Source organism: Homarus americanus, unplaced genomic scaffold, assembly GCF_018991925.1.
Source record: "Homarus americanus isolate GMGI-L3 unplaced genomic scaffold, GMGI_Hamer_2.0 scaffold8240, whole genome shotgun sequence".
NCBI lineage: Eukaryota > Metazoa > Arthropoda > Malacostraca > Decapoda > Nephropidae > Homarus > Homarus americanus.
The window spans coordinates 150603-171385 of NW_024711224.1; the positions used below are offsets into that span (position 1 = coordinate 150603).

A 20783-nucleotide genomic window follows, 5' to 3' on the forward strand; every position below is an offset into this window, starting at 1 on the left:
GGGCCATCACCACCTGATACCAACTTGTGGCATTACTCAACTTTTGGCTACAACATTGTCGGGGAAACCTCTGGCCTCCTAATGAGTAGTGCAATTGATTGTGTTTATATTGCGATTTTCTGACCAATTATATTTGTCTAATTTAAAGGTTTCATTTGAGGAACAAATGTGTGAGTATTTTTAAACACAAGAGGGTGTAGCAATATATGACCAGCGCTCCTCCACACCCAGAATAGTCCAGAGCAGTTCCCGTATGGACCAACCTCAGCCGCATACATGATGATGGAGAGTTCATGTGACCTTTACCTCCCTCCCCTAACCTATCGGAGCCCAGATAACACCTACACTTCACTGGCCAATGACAGCTCACATTAGTGTTACCGTCTGTCCCGGATATATAAAATGTGGGAGAATCGGTAACGATAATCTGTTGAGGGCGAAGGTTGCCGACCCTCAGGTAGGATGAAGCTCTTGAGTGATCTTCCCACAGCCTCGACAGTAAACCTATATTACCTCCTACAAGGAAAGCCGAAATCTCAGACTCCCCGCCCCGTCTCCTCCCTCGGGAACCATCAGGTGAACCCCATCAATTTACACGACCTCCAGGTGACCTCCGCCAGGAACCAGGTGGCACAGTGTTCGCCTCACCGCGCATGACTGCTCACAGCGGAATGTTAAATATCAAGGCCTTGTCACCCCCCGCCCCTCACACCCCTTTCCTGTACCCCCTCCCCCCTCTAACTTCCTGCGACTCTCAACCGTGGCGTCGGTTGGCAGTTATAGGGAAACCTTTACCCCTTTAAAACCATCACAGAACCCCCCTCCCCCCACCTCTTGTACAGCCACCGTCATTAAAGAGAAGAAAAAAAATACTTTCTAACTGGCGCTGTTAACAACTACTACGAGGAAGTGAGCCACCAGCACCCGGGAGGCTACACCAGTAACAACACGCCAACTTTACTACTACTGAGGTGCCTGTTATTAAAACCCAGGACACAACCTCGCCCACATACCAGAGGAGCCCTTTAACGTCTATTAACACAGGATAGGGACATCTACACCGCCTCTCTCTTCTGAAATAGTTATAAGCAACAGTACTACCAATCACAGGTGTTGGTGTACCATGTTTTAATGACCCTACACTGTTGCCATCACCATACCTGTGTTGATGCTTCTGTATAAAGTTGTAAAGACGAACATGAATATTTGAGTCATCACTGAAGGGGCGGGGAACAAGACTCACCCCGGACACATACCCTTAATACGATGTCAACCCCTGAATACAGAGAATTAGCCCACTGATTAAGATATTTGAACCCGTTAGGTAGCCTTTAAATGCGATGACTTAGTTTCTCAAATGATGACACCGTACTCGTGGGGTTCAGTCATCGTACTCGTGGGGTTCAGTCATCGTACTCATGGGGTTCAGTCATCGTACTCGTGAGGTTAATGCCATTATCACTAAGAGGCTACAGCTCATCCCAATACTCATCTTTCTTCACGATCAAACACACATACATAAATACACACCCACAAACACAAGCGCGCACACATCCCTTCAGCAATTTCTGTATTGACTCAACAAACTACACAGAAGCTCTTGTAATGACCCAGATATTGAGTGGGAGGACGAGCCCAGCCAGCAACCAGCGCCAGGAAGGGACCTGCCATAAAGCCTGGCTAATGATCCACCACGGCCCTCGGGGCTTGTCTGCCTTCACTCTGGTGAAGTGAACTACACGGCCCCCAGGGCTTGTCTGCCTTCACTCTGGTGAAGTGAACTACACGGCCCTCGGGGCTTGTCTGCCTTCACTCTGGTGAAGTGAACTACACGGCCCTCGGGGCTTGTCTGCCTTCACTCTACAGAACTATACTCCACCAGACAAAAACTTGTCCGAGACATAAAACTAAAGAGAAGGTAAACCTATCACTGTGTTAGTGTCCCCAGGAACACAATGAGCTCCAGGTCGCCGGCAAAACTTGTGCGGCGCATCAAAACACAGACTAATGGAAGAGCTGCAGTGTTGACATTCTTACCTAGATGAAGTTGCCAGATATCACATATTATGGGTCGGGAAATTTCACCGGTACAATATTTCATATTTTCTTCCACGAAACAACACATATTTGTGATAACAATCTAACTGACTTTACAACACTAACTTAGCTGCAATAATTCACCAGCATTATTCGCTGATAATCCATGATGTTGTGCCCAAGGTCAACAGCTCATTGACCAAGTTACTGTACATACATTATCTTCTTCATAAAAAGGAGCGGTGGTACAGCATCACTAGACATGACCAGTAATAAAAGGAGTAAGACCGTAGACAATATTAGCTATTGCTGCTAAACTCAACATCCCCGCACCACAACAACCATTATAAACAATACAATCAACTAAAGATCAATGGCATTAATGGAACCAAATACACAATCCCTATAAAACAAAATCCCAGTGAGAAACGGGATTATATATTAAACTCCCGAACTTACCTACAACGCCAAGAACAGTCGCTAAAACAACTACCTGTACATACTTTGTGAGAAACAATATGAGACCATGACTTAGAAGATTCTATTGACCAATCTTAAACCACATATAAAACTTGATCAATCTTAAACCAGATATAAAACAATCATACTACCCTGTTAGGTGTATAATGTAATTGACAGTTTATTGTAATAATGATAAAAAAAAACAATAAAAACCATATCACGTTACCAAGATATAGTGAGACCTCCATTTAATGAACTATATGGGAGTGTGTATTCCGTTATAGCGAGGTTCGTTAGATGTAAACTCACTATAATGAAATATATCAGTTAGGCTGATGTCCGTTAAATGGAGGTTTTACTCAAGGGTTAAATAATTATACTCAAGGGGTTAATGCCATCATACTCAAGGGGTTAAATCACTTTACTTATAGGGCTAACCTTGAGTTAATAACGTAAAAATTAATAAGACTCACTACAAATATTTAAATAAGACTCAATACAAACTTATAAATAAGACTCCACAAATATTAAATAAGACTCTACAAATATTTAAATAAGACTCACTAGAAATATTTAAATAAGACTCTACAAATATTTAAATAAGACTCACTAGAAATATTTAAATAAGACTCTACAAATATTTAAATAAGACTCACTAGAAATATCTAAATTAGACTACAAATATTTAAATAAGACTACAAATATTTATATAAGACTCACTAGAAATATCTAAATAAGATTCTACAAATATTTAAATAAGACTACAAATATTTAAATAAGACTACAAATATTTAAATAAGACTAAAATTATTAAATAAGACTGTACAAATATTTAAATGACTCACTAGGTAAAAGTATTCTGTGTTTTGAAAAGTTTAAGTGTGTGAAATTACAAGTATCTAGGAACGTGTTCAGGGTTTAATCTATATGCAAATTATTTACCTGTATTCTCCACTCGCCTACGTACACCAACAAACACACAGTACATACATTACAAGCGAGTACACACACACACGCACACGCTACACACATACACAAACACACACTTACCACCTCTACACGACAATAACTCTCTCTCTCTCTCTCTCTCTCTCTCTCCCCACACACACACACACACCTTGACATACTCGGGGGGGAAGTGACACCACCACCACCACCACCACTACCACTACTACCACCACCACCACCACCACCACCACATATTACTATTCTTTACACCACATATTACTATTCCTTACACCACATAGTACTATTCCTTACACCACATATTACTATTCCTTACACCACATAGTACTATTCCTTACACCACATAGTACTATTCCTTACACCACATCCCCTAGATCCCTCCTACACTACCACCAGGATTACTTATATTGACAAAGTTAAATTAGGTTAGGTTAGGTTAGGTTAGATTCTTTTACGTTATCTTAGGTTAGGTTAAGGTGGATCAGGTTAAATTTGATTATATTCGGTTAGCATGTTTAATCAACACGTGAAATAAGGTGTGTGGGTGTGTTTGTGTGTGATGATTGAGTGTGTGTGTGTGTTTTTTCTGTGTATGCATGTGTGTGTGTGTGTTTTTCTGTGTATGCATGTGTTTCTGTGTGTGTGTACGTGTTTGTGTGTGTGTATGTGTGTGTGAGTTTGCTTGTGTGTGTGTGTGTGTATGTGTGTGTGTGAGTTTGCTTGTGTGTGTGTGTGTGTTACTCTCCAAGTGATCCCAGAGAAACAGTTATCATTACCTATAGAAACCTTGCCATCATAGCCTCCCACCTGATCTAATATCACTACTAATATGGACTTTACTCCCGTCATCCTGAGGCGGAGTAACGGGGCTACAACACAGTGTACAATACCTCCTTAAGTGTTTCCTGATGCTACTGGCGAGGCAGGTAACGTGTGGAGTGACAAGACAAGGAGGAGAAGGTTGACAGGTGGAGAGAGAGAGAGAGAGACGTGGACAAAATCCGCCATAATCCACAAGCTTGGTTAATATTAAGGTGAAATAAGCTGGGGGTTAATCTTAAGGTGAAATAAGCTGGGGGTTAATCGTCAAGTAATCCAATATTACTACTACTGCTACTAATAATAATAATAACAATACTCTATGTTACACAAGTGCATCACATAACGAGTGAACAGGCTGTATGGTGATGCAAGGCTGTATAGTGATGCAAGGCTGTATGTTCCCCAGCCAACAAGAGACAGGACTGAGCGACAATGGACGGGATGCAGTACAGTAAACGTTTAGCATTCAAAAGTTTTCTTGAGGTTACCCGGTTTCCGTCGTTCAACCAGACCGCAACTTTTTCTTGTTATCCGAGAACGTTTTTACAATGGTCTATTACTGACAATAATGTAATAATAATAATAATAATAATAATAATAATAATAATCTTAATAATGCAAAGACAATATTAATACAAAAATATACTGTAATAATAATAATAATAGTAATGTTTAAAAATGCAAAGTCAATATTAATACAAAAATATACTGTAATAATCATAATAATAATAATAACCGAATTTCTTATAAATAACCAAGTGTTTTTTTCTTAACCCTGTCTGTTAATTCCTATCTTCCTTTCGTCATTTCCATCATTAGTTCACCTCTATGATACAATGGAACTATTTCACCACTTTTGGCGTCGAGGGTCAGGATGTTGTTAAATGGGAAAACAAGTGAGGTTTGTAACTAGCTGGGAAAACAAGTGAGGTTTGTAACTAGCTGGGAAAACAAGTGAGGTTTGTAACTAGTTGGGAAAACAAGTGAGGTTTGTAACTAGCTGGGAAAACAAGTGAGGTTTGTAACTAGCTGGGAAAACAAGTGAGGTTTGTAACTAGCTGGGAAAACAAGTGAGGTTTGTAACTAGCTGGGAAAACAAGTGAGGTTTGTAACAGCTGGGGAAAACAAGTGAGGTTTGTAACTAGCTGGGAAAACAAGTGAGGTTTGTAACTAGCTGGAAACAAGTGAGGTTTGGCAGTGAGGTTGTAACTAGCTGGGAAAACAAGTGAGGTTTGTAACTAGCTGGGAAAACAAGTGAGGTTTGTAACTAGTTGGGAAAACAAGTGAGGTTTGTAACTAGCTGGGAAAACAAGTGAGGTTTGTAGCTGGGAAAAACAAGTGAGGTTTATAACTACTAGGAAACAAGGAGGTTTTGTACTAGCTGGAAAACAAGTGAGGTTTGTAACTAGCTGGGGAAAACAAGTGAGGTTTGTAACTAGCTGGGAAACAAGTGAGGTTTGTAACTAGCTGGGAAAACAAGTGAGGTTTGTAACTAGCTGGGAAAAACAAGTGAGGTTTGTAACTAACTGGGAAAAGTGAGGTTTGTAACAGCAGGAAACGGTGAGGTTTGTAACTAGTTGGGAAAACAAGTGAGGTTTGTAACTAGCTAGGGAAAACAAGTGGGGTTTGCCAACTAGCTGGGAAAACAAGTGGGGTTTGTAGCTAGTTGGGAAAACAAGTGAGTTTGTAACTAGCTGGAAAACAAGTGAGGTTTGTAACTAGCTGGGAAAACAAGTGAGGTTTGTAACTAGCGCTGGGGAAAACAAGTGAGAAACTAGCTGGGAAAACAAGTGAGGTTTGTAACTAGCTGGGAAAACAAGTGAGGTTTGTAACTAGCTGGGAAAACAAGTGAGGTTTGTAACTAGCTGGGAAAACAAGTGAGGTTTGTAACTAGCTGGGAAAACAAGTGAGGTTTGTAACTAGTTGGGAAAACAAGTGAGGTTTGTAAAACTTTGTAACTAGCTGGGAAAACAAGTGAGGTTTGTAACTAGCTGGGAAAACAAGTGAGGTTTAACTAGCTAACTTTGTAACTAGCTGGGAAAACAAGTGAGGTTTGTAACTAGTTGGGAAAACAAGTGAGGTTGTAACTGTAACTAGTTGGGAAAACAAGTGAGGTTTGTAACTAGCAAGTGAGGAAAACAAGTGAGGTTTGTAACTAGTGGGAAAACAAGTGAGGTTTGTAACTAGTTGGGAAAACAAGTGAGGTTTGTAACTAGCTGGGAAAACAAGTGAGGTTTGTAACTAGCTGGGAAAACAAGTGAGGTTTGTAACTAGCTGGGAAAACAAGTGAGGTTTGTAACTAGTTGGGAAAACAAGTGAGGTTTGTAACTAGTTGGGAAAACAAGTGAGGTTTGTAACTAGCTGGGAAAACAAGTGAGGTTTGTAACTAGTTGGGAAAACAAGTGAGGTTTGTAACTAGCTGGGAAAACACGTGAGGTTTGTAACTAGTTGGGAAAACAAGTGAGGTTTGTAACTAGCTGGGAAAACAAGTGAGGTTTGTAAAAACAAGTGAGGTTTGTAACTAGTTGGGAAAACAAGTGAGGTTTGTAACTAGCTGGGAAAACAAGTGAGGTTTGTAACTAGTTGGGAAAACAAGTGAGGTTTGTAACTAGCTGGGAAAACAAGTGAGGTTTGTAACTAGTTGGGAAAACAAGTGAGGTTTGTAACTAGCTGGGAAAACAAGTGAGGTTTGTAACTAGCTGGGAAAACAAGTGAGGTTTGTAACTAGTTGGGAAAACAAGTGAGGTTTGTAACTAGCTGGGAAAACAAGTGAGGTTTGTAACTAGCTGGGAAAACAAGTGAGGTTTGTAACAAGCTGGGAAAACAAGTGAGGTTTGTAACTAGTGATTATTTGTGGGGTTTTTTTTTCTGAACGTTAAAAAGATGAACAGGTAAGTGGTAGTAGTGGTGGTGGTATTGGGGAATGAGACTGGCGGTCCACATCAAGGCCCAGCTGTACAATGACACCTCCTTGGAAACGCTGCCCACGTAAACACACCAGCCAGGGGGACAATTAAGAAAACACAGATACCAATGCTAACCACAGATACCAATGCTAACCATAGATACCAATGCTAACCGCAGATACTAATGCTAACCACGGATATCAATGATAACCACAGATACCAATACTAACCACAGATACCAATGCTAACCACAGATACCAATGCTAACCACAGATACCAATGCTAACCACAGATACCAATGCTAACCATAGATACCAATGCCAACCATAGATACCAATGCTAACCACAGATACCAATGCTAACCACAGATACCAATACTAACCACAGATACCAATGCTAACCGCAGATACTAATGCTAACCACGGATACCAATGCTAACCACAGATACCAATACTAACCACAGATACCAATGCTAACCACAGATACCAATACCAACCACAGATACCAATGCTAACCGCAGATACTAATGCTAACCACGGATACCAATACTAACCACAGATACCAATACCAACCACAGATACCAATACTAACCACAGATACCAATGCTAACCATAGATACCAATACCAACCACAGATACCAATACTAACCACACAAAAATATATAAACAAACTACATATAATATACATGAAAAAGTCCCAAGGATCACATGAAGGTTACCCCCCCCCCACAGCTTTAATTCATCCTAAGATTAACCAACCTACCGCTAATCTAATCACCCAAGGACAGCGTTAAGGTGTTTAATTATACGGTGAAATAAACCGGGGTTGAAGTGGGGGGGGGGGTTAAAGTTCATGTGGTCCAGTTACACATCGTCTAGTCTTCATAAACGACCCACAGAAGAATCTAAGTAGTAGTGCGGTAAGTTGATTGATTGATTGATAGATAGATCGATAGATAAACCCGACACCCCCTCCATCTCTCACCTTATCAGCAGAGAGCCACAGTGTAGTATTAGGGTGTGATAAGACAAATGCCAACAGTGTGGGTGAAGCAAAAAGTCCTACAAGTGTGCTGGGGTCACTGGTACACATCACCTCTACCACGCCTCTCACTGTAGCCTGGAGCCAGACTCACCAACGTTCATACTTGAGGGTTATGTAGGTAAGAGGGCTGGGATTTTAACATTATCTGCTCTGACTGCTTTAATAATGTGCTTTTCCATGTTACTTAGGGAATAATAATGAAAATACCGTTTGCCAGCAATAGACTAATCCACAGAGAGTAGCTATATATCCCACAAGTGTCAAATATTCCTCAGTGTTGAAGGAATTTTGCTCAGACTGGTGTGACAATATTCCTATTTTCTGATGAGATTTTAATCTGATGTGAAATCTTTCTAAATTCACTCATTCGTGAAATGACTTTTGCATTCCATTAAATCTTTGGTAATTTTTTTGGTTTTGTTTTTCTTACACGGTTGCCACACTTTGCACGTCATAAATGGCTCAGCCGAGACATAATATCAGAGAAGGTCGCAGTGTGTCGCCTGCTGCTGACTGTGTTCTTGGTATAGATAAAAATTCTATAAATAAACTTGAGTTGTGTATATAAAACTTGTACGCCTTCACAGTTTACAAAATATTTAACAAAAAAATTAAGGAAAATATTACAGATTAGGAAAACCAAACAGCATGAATAATAATCAGGTTACGTGAAGAAAAAGCGTGAAGACTTTATTTTATCTCCACCCAGTTCACTTTACGTAACCCTTTTAAAAAACTTGACAGGGAAAATAAGTATACGGTAGTTGTGGACGAGCGAGCAGACGGATATTCATTCACCCAATGTATAAGTAATTGGGACAGAGAAATATACCTGATACCTTTACTTGCTTATAAATAGTCGGGAGAGTAATGTAAGCTGACACTGTGGAGAGGCAACAGAGCGGGTGACACAGGTGACCACAGTGAGCCACCTGTGGTCAGAGATATTGCACTGAGTTCTTAGTTTTATACTGTGGTAAGTAGCGTGAGAGCCACAGGTCCAGACAGGTGGTGGACCCGTTGTGGCACTCCTCACTCGCTACCAGGTAACACTCGAGTCAACGCCTCTACTCTAGTGTGATCTTTGTGCTGATGATTTACGTCAGTCAGTTAAATAAATCACTACACTTCCATTTACGAAGATAAAAAGACAAACCATGAATCACATATATCCCTCACCAAACACATAATGACTCAACGACCTACACGACTTTACTGCAAGATGTAGTTCAGAGCTCCTGTACTAACAAGGCGGCAGTGTGAACTAAATAAGTAGGTTGGTGTGGCAGCCGGGCATGAAGGTCGCCGACTGACATATATAATGAAACGCTCAGATCTGGGACCTCAGTTACCAGGTACAGTACACGGTCATCAGGAGACGACTGCAAACCTGGGAGCAGTAGTAAACACAACCAAAATTTACACGTGCACTCACCAAATATTTTTACTCATCAACCTCTCAGTCATTCTGCGACACATCACTACGTGTAAAAATAATGAAAATAAATTGAGGTTTTTTACATCTGGCCAAATAAAAAAATCTCAGACGTTACATTTACCACACACAATAAGTGGTGCAAGTTAGACATTTATCAATTCCTCCCCGAGAACTCTTTAGCCAGTTAGAGACCTCGGAGGCCAACCACTAGATAACAAACCTAGAAAAATAGAGAGTTTCCAGGGTCGTCACTAACACTCACGAGAGGCGGTAAACAGCGCCCACTCGTAACGGGTCGTGAACCTCACACACAATAGTTTGGAAGACAAAACCGGAGAGGAACAATGGGGACTATAGGTTAGGTTAGGTTTTACGAGAGAGAGAGAGAGTAACCTATGCCCTTGGTCATTGGTCAGGAGGTTAGGTGACTTAGTGTAAATCTTCACCTCAGTATAATTATATGCAAATGAGGATGATGTCCTTGCTTTGTTGATTTCCTGAAGAACAAAACACCATGAAATTTTTTTTATATCACAATCACATCCTGAAGTAAAGATATGGTCACAGTCTACCGAGGGCACGATGGAGGCAGTGCTGGATTAGGTCTTGTACATAATTAATAGTAAAAATAAATAAACGAGTACAATAGCAGCCGTCAGTGTGATCCTGGACCTCCCGGAGAAAAAGACTTCACATTAACACAAATACAAACCAGTCCTTCACATCCTCCCTCCTTCCCTGACTTCGAAAAAAAAAATTGTACTAAAAAAATGTTAACCTAGACAATACACAAATCTACAATCACTAATTTAGTTTGGAATGTTAAGGTGATTAAAGGTGAATGTTGAGTTTAAATCTACAGTTCAATTATAAATAACTCACTCGTATATCAACAACCAGAACCCGGAATAAAAAAAAAGACGGGATTCTTAGAGCGTCATGCGTTAAATTATTCTCTAAAATGAAGATGTGATCATGTACCAAACTGGCCGACTTATGCTAAACTACATACAATGGCATCAAAAGTGTACCAAGGCAACAATCTTTCTCTCAGTGCCAGCAGAGAGATTCACAGAGGACCTCCGTGTATAGGACCCACCTGCTGGTGATGTAAACGAGGCTATACGTTTGAGAGGGATATAGAATTTATTGTAATTACGTTTGGTTATGTTAGTTAGGTCGAGTAGGCAGGTGTGGTCACGTTAAAACTACACCTCCCTACCCCCCCCTGCCTTGGCGTGTGTGTGGGGTAAACAGGGAGTGTGTGAGGGCAGGACGAACACCACTATCCCATCCTGCCTCCCACCCAGCTAACATCCACACACCAAGGTCACCCCCACAGCTCCCACCAATGACGTCTTGCAATACTCAACCACGCTTCATAAAATACCCTCACGGAATTATTATAAAATAAGACTTGACCGAAATTATAAGTTCACCCGATCTACCTGAGGATAACAGCAACACAGTAAACCATAATATAGGTATAATTGCATGTCATTATTCCTGGTGAATGTGTATTAAATGAAGGCAAGTTCGGCCGTGTTAAAAGTTTACAATAATGACAGTGCAGGAAGAAGCAGCAGCAGGACAAACAAGACTATTATTTACCAAGCGCTGATACACTGCTGACGCCAACTTGCCGGTTTGTTCATCTTTCGCTTCCATTACAAAACTTTCTACGAGTCAACAATCACGCAGCGGTAACTGGGTTAAAATACTTCCTGGTGGAACGAAAAACAACAGAGAAAAACAGAATCACTTCAGGAAGGGAGAGAGGACGCAGATACACAAACATGGAGCAGGAGGAAGCCCCACGGCGTGACGCATGAAGTGTCCAGCCGGCCGTGTGTCTGCTTGCCTCGGGCGGTTTACTTGTCATGTTTATCTACGTCTAAAATAAACCTTATATGGGTAAATAACCAAAGCAAGGCATCATTGACGTCTTGGCTACTTTAGCACCACAACACGTGCTCACATAAACATAAGAAACTGTACTAAGTATTGTTTACCATTAAATGAATTTCATCGATCAATTTCATTCTCGTTGTTATTAACTACGATAACACGTCTTCTTGATGTCCAGAAAATATATAGAATTTTCGTGCCTCAACTCTTTGTCAGGACACAACAACGTTACGGATCTTTTGACTCATTTTACTAAAGTTAACAAAAGTAAAATACAGCAAAAGAAAAAATAGTCAATACTTTTAGCTCTATATCAGTGTTGCCTATCATTTCCCGCCATATTTCAGGGTAGCAATAACCATAAAACACAAACTATTAGCTACAAGCACTACAACACCCACTGGACGCCATACTCCCCTGCTATCAACGTACTCTTAACATAGTCAACAATATTATGAACATCCACTTCAGGCAGCCTCCAGCTTCAAGGAACATCTGCCATGGACACGCCGGGAGCCAGTGTGGGGTCAGCCTCGGCACTCATGTCATCCGCTCCAGGAAATACCCAATTACGGAGAAATGCAAATATTCCAGATGAACTTAAACCAGAAAACTGGCGAGTATTACTGGCGGGATAATGTTGTTCTTTTTACCTCTGTACAGTGTGACCAGTTATTCCAGTGAAGGCTTTATATATATACTGTACAGGATGTTGTCAACTGAGCACAACATGCAGGGTCAGGCAGGAGCCACTAAGAACAGGTTGGTAGCCGAAGAATGCAGTTTTACGAGTATAGAAGTCGCCAAGAATTTATCTCCTGATATATGTGTTTTGCATAAACATGGACACGCTTGCCCCAAGTTAATACACCGTGAGGGTAACTCAGCACTACAACTGTATTTCCTTCATATTTATATCATCAAAGTATAGTAAGATCATAAAACTCATCATGTGGTAGATGAACACTGGTTGGCAGAGGCTTAGTTGTACTCAAGCAGAGGTCAGTGACCACATGGAGGTTACGTTACCAACATACGTCAGCTCAGGTAATTCAAGATGAGAGAACCTGCCACAGGGGGTCGCGGTGAAATGCTGGAATTTAGCCGGGGTACACAGGCCCAGCCTAAGCACAGGGACGGTAGGGGCCAAATATTAAGTTACAGTTACTAAAAATCTTCTCTACAAATTAAATGCACAGAAAACTACTAAATACTACAAGTATATAAGTACCGTACAACGAACCCTGAGAATCTTACACAGTATAAGTAGTAAACATTATGAAACAAGGGTGAGAAAGGATTGGTCACAACAGGCGAGGCTGATAGCACAGTACGCCCTGAGTGTGTAACGAGGCGTCTTTTAAACAAAAAACTCACTTGTGCTGAAAAACATCAGTCATGTCAGGAAGGAAGGACGCAGACAAGAAAGCGAATATATACAACAAGGTATAATAATCATACCATAACAGTACGTCATTATACCGCCGCCTCCACCACCACTAAGACGCACCATGTTCCAGATATAGATTGCACTTGTCTTAGTTGTTCTCTTGCTTATACGGTCACTCCAATAACTCGGGGAAGCACAGTACAGTAGAGTCAGTCGGCCACTCTTCACTAGGCTAAACGAACACAGGACATTAACACAGTATAAACAAACAATCATCTAAGACATTATAGATTATTGCTCCCAGTTTATTTCACCTGATGATTAACACCCTAAACGCTACCTGGGCGAAGGGAGGTAAGAGTATTTAATCATCAGATGAAATAAACTAGGATGTCTAATCTTCAGATGATCCAAATAAACTACCGATCTAGAAACCTTCAGGAAATAGGAAGAAATCTTGTCAAAACCCTGAACCTTTCACGACAACGTATTAGGAAGCCGAACACACACACACACACACACCACTACTTAACTCTCCCTCACCACCATGACACACACAAGATATGAACCATATTCCCACACTAACAACACACAGAAAGCCCCCACAATGACAGGAGGGCAAGGAGACACTCTGACCTTGATGTAAACAAACATACTCCCCAGGTGCTTGACCCGACCTTAAACTTCACGCCTGAGCAACAGCAACCTTCCCCCTCTCCGCTGTACACACCCACCCTGCCTCCCGGAACCCTCGCTGACATGGACATACACAAACCTACCTACAGTACACGGCTACACCCACACGACAGAGAGCGTGTGACTGTAAATGTATCTTTGGGAATAAAAACAAACACATACACACACACACACAAGGTCACAAAAGCGCGCGCACGTAGACCCAGAAAAGCACAGGTGTAAATAATTGGAATTGTAAAAGAGTCGGACTCACAGCTGAATATTTAACTGGATTCCCAAATATAACTCTAGAGCACTTGACAAGAGCCGCCTCCACTTGGCATAGTCTGTGTAAGTCGCGTCATCACCAGTGTATACGACCACAACACCGGACACTAAAAAAGTATTAGTATTCTCAGCTTCCATAACTAATACACAATTAGCTATAACCTCTCAAGAAATAATTCACCTTGACAGCCCGTCTCCGACCTTGCTGATAACGTCGACTATCTACCTTCTGTTAGGTGGTCAAATACTAGTGATGGAAAGGCACTGTGTATGATCCCGAGACGACCCAACGTAAAGCCACCAGTGATACATGAAACACAATACTTCAATTATAAAAAAAAGTCAATCACGGTGGCCTCCTCACGCCCCAGGGTTGATGACCATGGCCATTCACTCAACTGAATTGAACGTCTCGATACACTTAAAACCTTTCCTTCCCTCCACTCAAGGAGAACAATTATTATTATAAGATTGAAAGTTTAAAATATCGTCCTGGCATTTACCAGGTGTCACCCACATTCCTGCCTGCCTGCCACTTGAGAAGTCATCTGTCACTCGAGGCGGAAGACAATAACCTAAGTGGCACAAGTCCATCTAGTTTCAACCTTTATATTTGAGTAACCAAAGCCTGCAACTCCCTTCCTGAACAAGTTTGTAGTGCTCCACCATTAAACAACTCCAAGAATATATGAGATAAAGTTACAACAAATTACATACTTTCTAAATGAGATCAAGGTTTAGTCCAGAACTGAACACACACAATCCTAATCCTAGTCCACAAATACCAGCAAAATCTCAACTGGTTTGTCTGAGGAAAAGCCAACAAGACTACAGTACTTTACCTCATAAGAGACTGTGTGAAGTACAAGTGCAAAGTGAAGAGGAACAAACCAGTTATCGACCAGCTTGGAGGGACTTGAGACTCGACTAGCAAAGACTCACTTCCACCAGTGAATCGTATGAATAAACTACTGACGGGTTCATGGGTCATATTAAGGGATCTATGGTGACATGATACTTATGTTGAGTCAATACTTGTACAGTAGACGCCCATACATAGTCTTTAACGTAATCATTAATTAAAATAAAAGAAATCGGCTAGGTTGAGGGTAAAAATATCGCGCTTCAACTCTGGCGAATTTCTACACAGGTTTGGGATTTGTTATAAATGTCCACAACACACACGACGACAGTTTATTAACAGTTTATTAATTCCTCATGTATTTTTCTGAGGTCAAACATGTATGGTACCACCTCTGAACGACCCGTGAACCAAGGCCAGGTGGAGTATAGTTTGGCAAGGATGGGTCAGGCGGAGGAGCACCTGTAACAAAGGAATGAATGACCTTGTACAGACTTCCGCTACCCACCACCACACTACCAGGTGATACCAGGCACAATTGGCGCCACCACACAAAACTCCCATTGATATTAATAAAAAACATACATCACTAGCTTAACTGACTGGGGCAAATAAGTGTTACACTAGCTTACCTGACTGGGGCAAATAAGTGTTACACTAGCTTACCTGACTGGGGCAAATAAGTGTTACACTAGCTTACCTGACTGGGGCAAATAAGTGTTATTATATGTACTTCTCATCAATTGGTTACCGTACAGATTTTCACAAGGGAAAATGCCTGCAGCTGTCAACCTTCAAAACACAATAGGACAAATTATTACAGGAAGAGACAGAACGTGGAAATGGTAGTCGGGGGACAATGTGACTGAAACTGTCATCTGGAACAAAATGTCCAACTTCCTGTCAGACAACAGAAATGCCAAATGTTGTCTGAAACTTTAAGATATTCATCGATGAACAACCAGGGTCTTGGTCTGTGTGTGAGGGTGATTATATATAACTCAAGGTACAGTATGTTGGAATAAATGGGGCCCCTCCGCTTTATATTTTGTAAACAATGTGAGTTTGTGTACGGACGGTATTCATTGTTTATCTACGTCTAACGGTGATCCAGCTGGACCTGCCAAACAACAATAGGCTCCACCACAGCTGTCAACAAATATACGAGGTCGGATTGTTACCAGATAAATGAGGTTGGTTTGAAAAAATAAACAACAACGGGGTCTGTCAAAGGATGGGCAACATATTTAAAACTGCCTCACTCGACAACTCATCATATTTACATGTTAATCAATGTACCATAATATCACTACACGAAGTTTCAATTTATCAGTATAATAATTATCATGAGACAAAGCACACTGCCATTTTCTCAACTTCAAATGACAAAGGCATTGTCACACAGCTACACATAGTACAACAAAATGAGATCAGGAATCCCTGCATTGAAGAATTCCTGAGAAAGTGATGTGAAAGCTGACGGAGAAAGCCTCCCGTACATTCCTGCCAATTACTAAAAAACACAAACATGTATTCCTGTCATTATAGTATTGTACCATACTGGACTACAGAAACTCTTGAAACTCAACACATGTCCGTGTGTCACATCAGGACGGTGGGGAAGTGAGACAGTGTTACACAGAACAGCTTTGAAAGATCTGACGTTACAAACTGATTTTGGCGTAAAGTTTCTTTTAAACGGAACATATGCAACTCACCTTATTAGTATACGGAGTTAATATCCAACACGCCCAATAAAAGTACTGATTCCGGATAAAAGGAACCCCTTCAACACAATAAACACCAAGTTTGGAGTTGACTTATCGAATGAATCACAGAGAGCGAGAGCGCACACCCTCCACCACCAACGTCAAGCTCTATACTGGCGGTGGCGGCGCTTCCACCAGCACCAATGAGTCGACCCAAACGTAAACATTCCGATGGCTGGGCTAGTTGGTGGGTTGGGAGGGGAGGGGTGGGGTGGGGAGGGGACAAGGGGAGTGGGTGGAACAGGAAACGCTGAATAACAATGCCATATTAAAAATACTTTCCTAGTTTTCTTTTTTATATAAATTCCGTTCTTAATATGGAGTAACAAAACGAGTTGACTGTGATATAAGTCAGTCTGTGGTGCTGATACTCGACAACAAACACGTGAGTGAAATCGTACTGACAAGTCTCTCTCCCCACTGCCATGAACAACTACGACGTGAAAATCGGAGAAATCAAATTATTATAAGACGGGGCCCCGGCGGTAATTTCACCCAACACCTTCCAGCCCAGATTCTCGTAACTGTAGAAGATGAAACACACTGTAGATGAAACACACTGTAGATGAAACACACTGTAGAAGATGAAACACACTGTAGATGAAACACACTGTAGAAGATGAAACACACTGTAGAAGATGAAACACACTGTAGATGAAACACACTGTAGATGAAACACACTGTAGAAGATGAAACACACTGTAGAAGATGAAACACACTGTAGAAGATGAAACACACTGTAGAAGATGAAACACACTGTAGAAGATGAAACACACTGTAGAAGATGAAACACACTGTAGAAGATGAAACACACTGTAGAAGATGAAACACACTGTAGAAGATGAAACACACTGTAGAAGATGAAACACACTGTAGAAGATGAAACACACTGTAGAAGATGAAACACACTGTAGAAGATGAAACACACTGTAGAAGATGAAACACACTGTAGAAGATGAAACACACTGTAGAAGATGAAACACACTGTAGAAGATGAAACACACTGTAGAAGATGAAACACACTGTAGAAGATGAAACACACTGTAGAAGATGAAACACACTGTAGAAGATGAAACACACAAGACCACTATAAATCACCACGGATTTGTAGATTACGGTCGAAATACACTTTACAGATATACCCAATTGTGTGTTATATTTTCTACAGTGAGATAGTAGTGATATTTATTTTAAGGGGAATTAGCCCACCATTTCTCTTCAGTTACCTGTATAGAAGATTACATACGGGAATGATGTATAGTTCTGTAGTCACTGTGTGGTTTGAATGCTATTTCGAGTGCTAGTTTGGTGCATTGGTTTGTGTCAATATATTAAATGCATTCTTAAATCCTCTTACGGGAGAAATATTCATCTTACGAGCTTTTGTATATCAAGACTCTGAGGAACAGATATTGTAAATAGTCTCCAGCCATCACCACCCAACTGCCAGCCACAAATGGAAGCCTTTATATACTACAGATTGTTAAAGGAAACTATAACATACACAGCGGAGGAGGAAGTAAGGGGACACTACAAAACACCACACCACACCACACCACGAAACACCACACCACACCACACTAAACACCACACCACACAAAACAACACACCACACCACAAAACACCACACCACGAAACACCATACCACACAAAACACCATACCACACCACAAAACACCACACCACACCACAAAACACCACACCACACAAAACACCACACCACACAAAACACCACACCACGAAACACCACACCACACAAAACACCACACCACGAAACACCACACCACAAAACAAAACACATCACACCACACCACAAAATAACACATCACAAAACATCACATCACACCACACTACACTAGCCTTGAGGGAGAGTTAGGATACGCAAGAAGTGATAATGAACCAAGATTTACGAGGAGCCTTTGAATACAATCTGAAAATAGACGAAATGAAGGGAACCCAAGTGAGAGATAAAAGTGTCTAGCTGGAGGGAACCCAAGTGAGAGATAAAAGTGTCTAGGTGGAGGGAACCCAAGTGAGAGATAAAAGTGTCTAGGTGGAGGGAACCCAAGTGAGAGATAAAAGTGTCTAGCTGGAGGGAACCCAAGTGAGAGATAAAAGTGTCTAGCTGGAGGGAACCCAAGTGAGAGATAAAAGTGTCTAGCTGGAGGGAACCCAAGTGAGATGACGACAAAAAGACCGGAGACGGGGATGAAGCAAACAATAGTGAGGGAATAATACATACAGACAGTCGTGGGGAAAAAGATATCAAGATAACACGTGAGTTTGGAGGATGGGGGAAACACGGCACAGGGTATAGGAAACTGGATAGAAAAAGCTTCATTTAAGTACCGCCACAGAAATTATTTTAAGATTAGTCTCTGTTGTGGTTAAAGTCTCAAACAATACCTGGGTTGGGTTCGGTTGGCTGAGGTCAGGTTTGTGTTTACAGTTCCTCGACGTATGTGTTTACAGTTCCTCGACGTATGTGTTTACAGTTCCTCGCCGTAAGTGTTTACAGTTCCTCGACGTTTGTATTTACAGTTCCTCGACGTATGTGTTTACAGTTCCTCGACGTATGTGTTTACAGTTCCTCGACGTTTGTGTTTACAGTTCCTCGAGGTTTGTGTTTACAGTTCCTCGAGGTTTGTGTTTACAGTTCCTCGAGGTTTGTGTTTACAGTTCCTCGACGTTTGTGTTTACAGTTCCTCGACGTATGTGTTTACAGTTCCTCGACGTATGTGTTTACAGTTCCTCGAGAGTGTCACACACCCAAAACATCATTACATTCTCCATGACTTTCTGTATATAACTTTTCTTCACTATGGCCGCTGTAACTTACACTTACAAACGGGAAACAAAAAGAATATATTACGGACGGCTGGTACGTTTTTTCCTGTACGTGTACGGACCAACGGATATAATGAAGTAACTAATGTTTATGATGTATGTAGCTTCTTCAAGAGACTGTAAACACAAACAATAAGAGCTTCTGTAAACACCTCCTTGTACGCAGTAGTTGTGTTGGAGGGTGAGTATGTGTGTGTGTGTGTGTGTGTGTGTGTGTGTGTGTGTGTGTGTGTGTATGAACGGACATAAAATATACAATGGTCACCCACTCACCCAGCTACCTACCAACCCACCTACTGACCCACCAACCCACCTACAGACCCACCAACCCACCAAATCCCCCACCCACCATTGGCTGAGGGATCGTCTTCACAATATCCTCGCCAGAATCGGAAAACGATACTTCTGAAACGAGTATAAAAAAGACACTATAATATCGGGTCTTTTCTGAGATAGATATTTTTTTAATAGGTGTTGGCTACGTTTAGACTGTCCCTCGGGTGCCTTTCCAGAGAGGAGAGGAGAGAAGAGAAGAGAAGAGGGAGAGAAAAGAGAAGAGAGGGGGAAGGAAGGAAGGAAGGAAGGGTACCGACACTCCCAAGGAAATACCCTCGGAAATTTTTTTAATACAGGTATTTTAAATGCCATTGAGGCCAAACCCACATCCTGCAGAGTACCCGCAGTGGACTTGTCATGTGTTCCTTCCCCCCCCCACCCCCCTTTGGTGATGTTCAGTGTAAGTTTGAGTGGAATTACGTGTTTGTTAATTTTAAAGGGAAGATTATATAACCTGTATCGATTATTATATGAAAAAATAACCACCAATAATTCTAATAATAATCACAAAAAATAACAAATAAAAAATAATAATAGAAAATAATTGTGGGAAGGTGAAAATAATATAATTTTAACAGGTAATGTCACTACTTAATAAATACAAATGACACTAAATATTATGACATTTAAAGAGAGGCGAAGTCGAAGCCCGATTCGTTGTCAAGGTTTGAGTGAAAGCTGCCTCATGAGCCAGCTGTCGATGATGTAAATAATGTAAACACAAAAGCCCGCGCAATCTAGATACTGAGATACTGAACGTAAAAGGTCAAGGTTAGAGAGGCGAGTTCTGTTGTTTAGCACGGCTCCCATAGGCCTGGCACTTACATTATCAGGGACCTGCCACACTTTGCCGTAAACAGATGAATTCTCCCCCCCCCCTACACACGCCCTCCTGCCACTATATTTAACATGCCGACATAATCAATGGCCCTTCAGGCACTTGCGTCCTTAATGCACGATCCACGAAGGCAAGCATGAACTCCGCATGGTTACCTGATGGGCGCTGTAAACGCTTTTGCGCTTCGCCTTGCACA

General features: G+C 41.3%; 1 protein-coding gene across 1 annotated transcript in view; it reads right to left on the reverse strand.

The window, feature by feature from the left end:
- The window catches only part of LOC121861063 (guanine nucleotide exchange factor for Rab-3A-like), a 111632-nt gene extending 94937 nt beyond the window's left edge, over positions 1-16695 (reverse strand). The window contains exon 1 of the mRNA XM_042358635.1: positions 16517-16695. The gene's annotated coding sequence lies outside the window, so the exon portion shown is untranslated. The remainder of the gene's footprint in view (positions 1-16516) is intronic.
- Positions 16696-20783: the final 4088 nt, after the last annotated feature.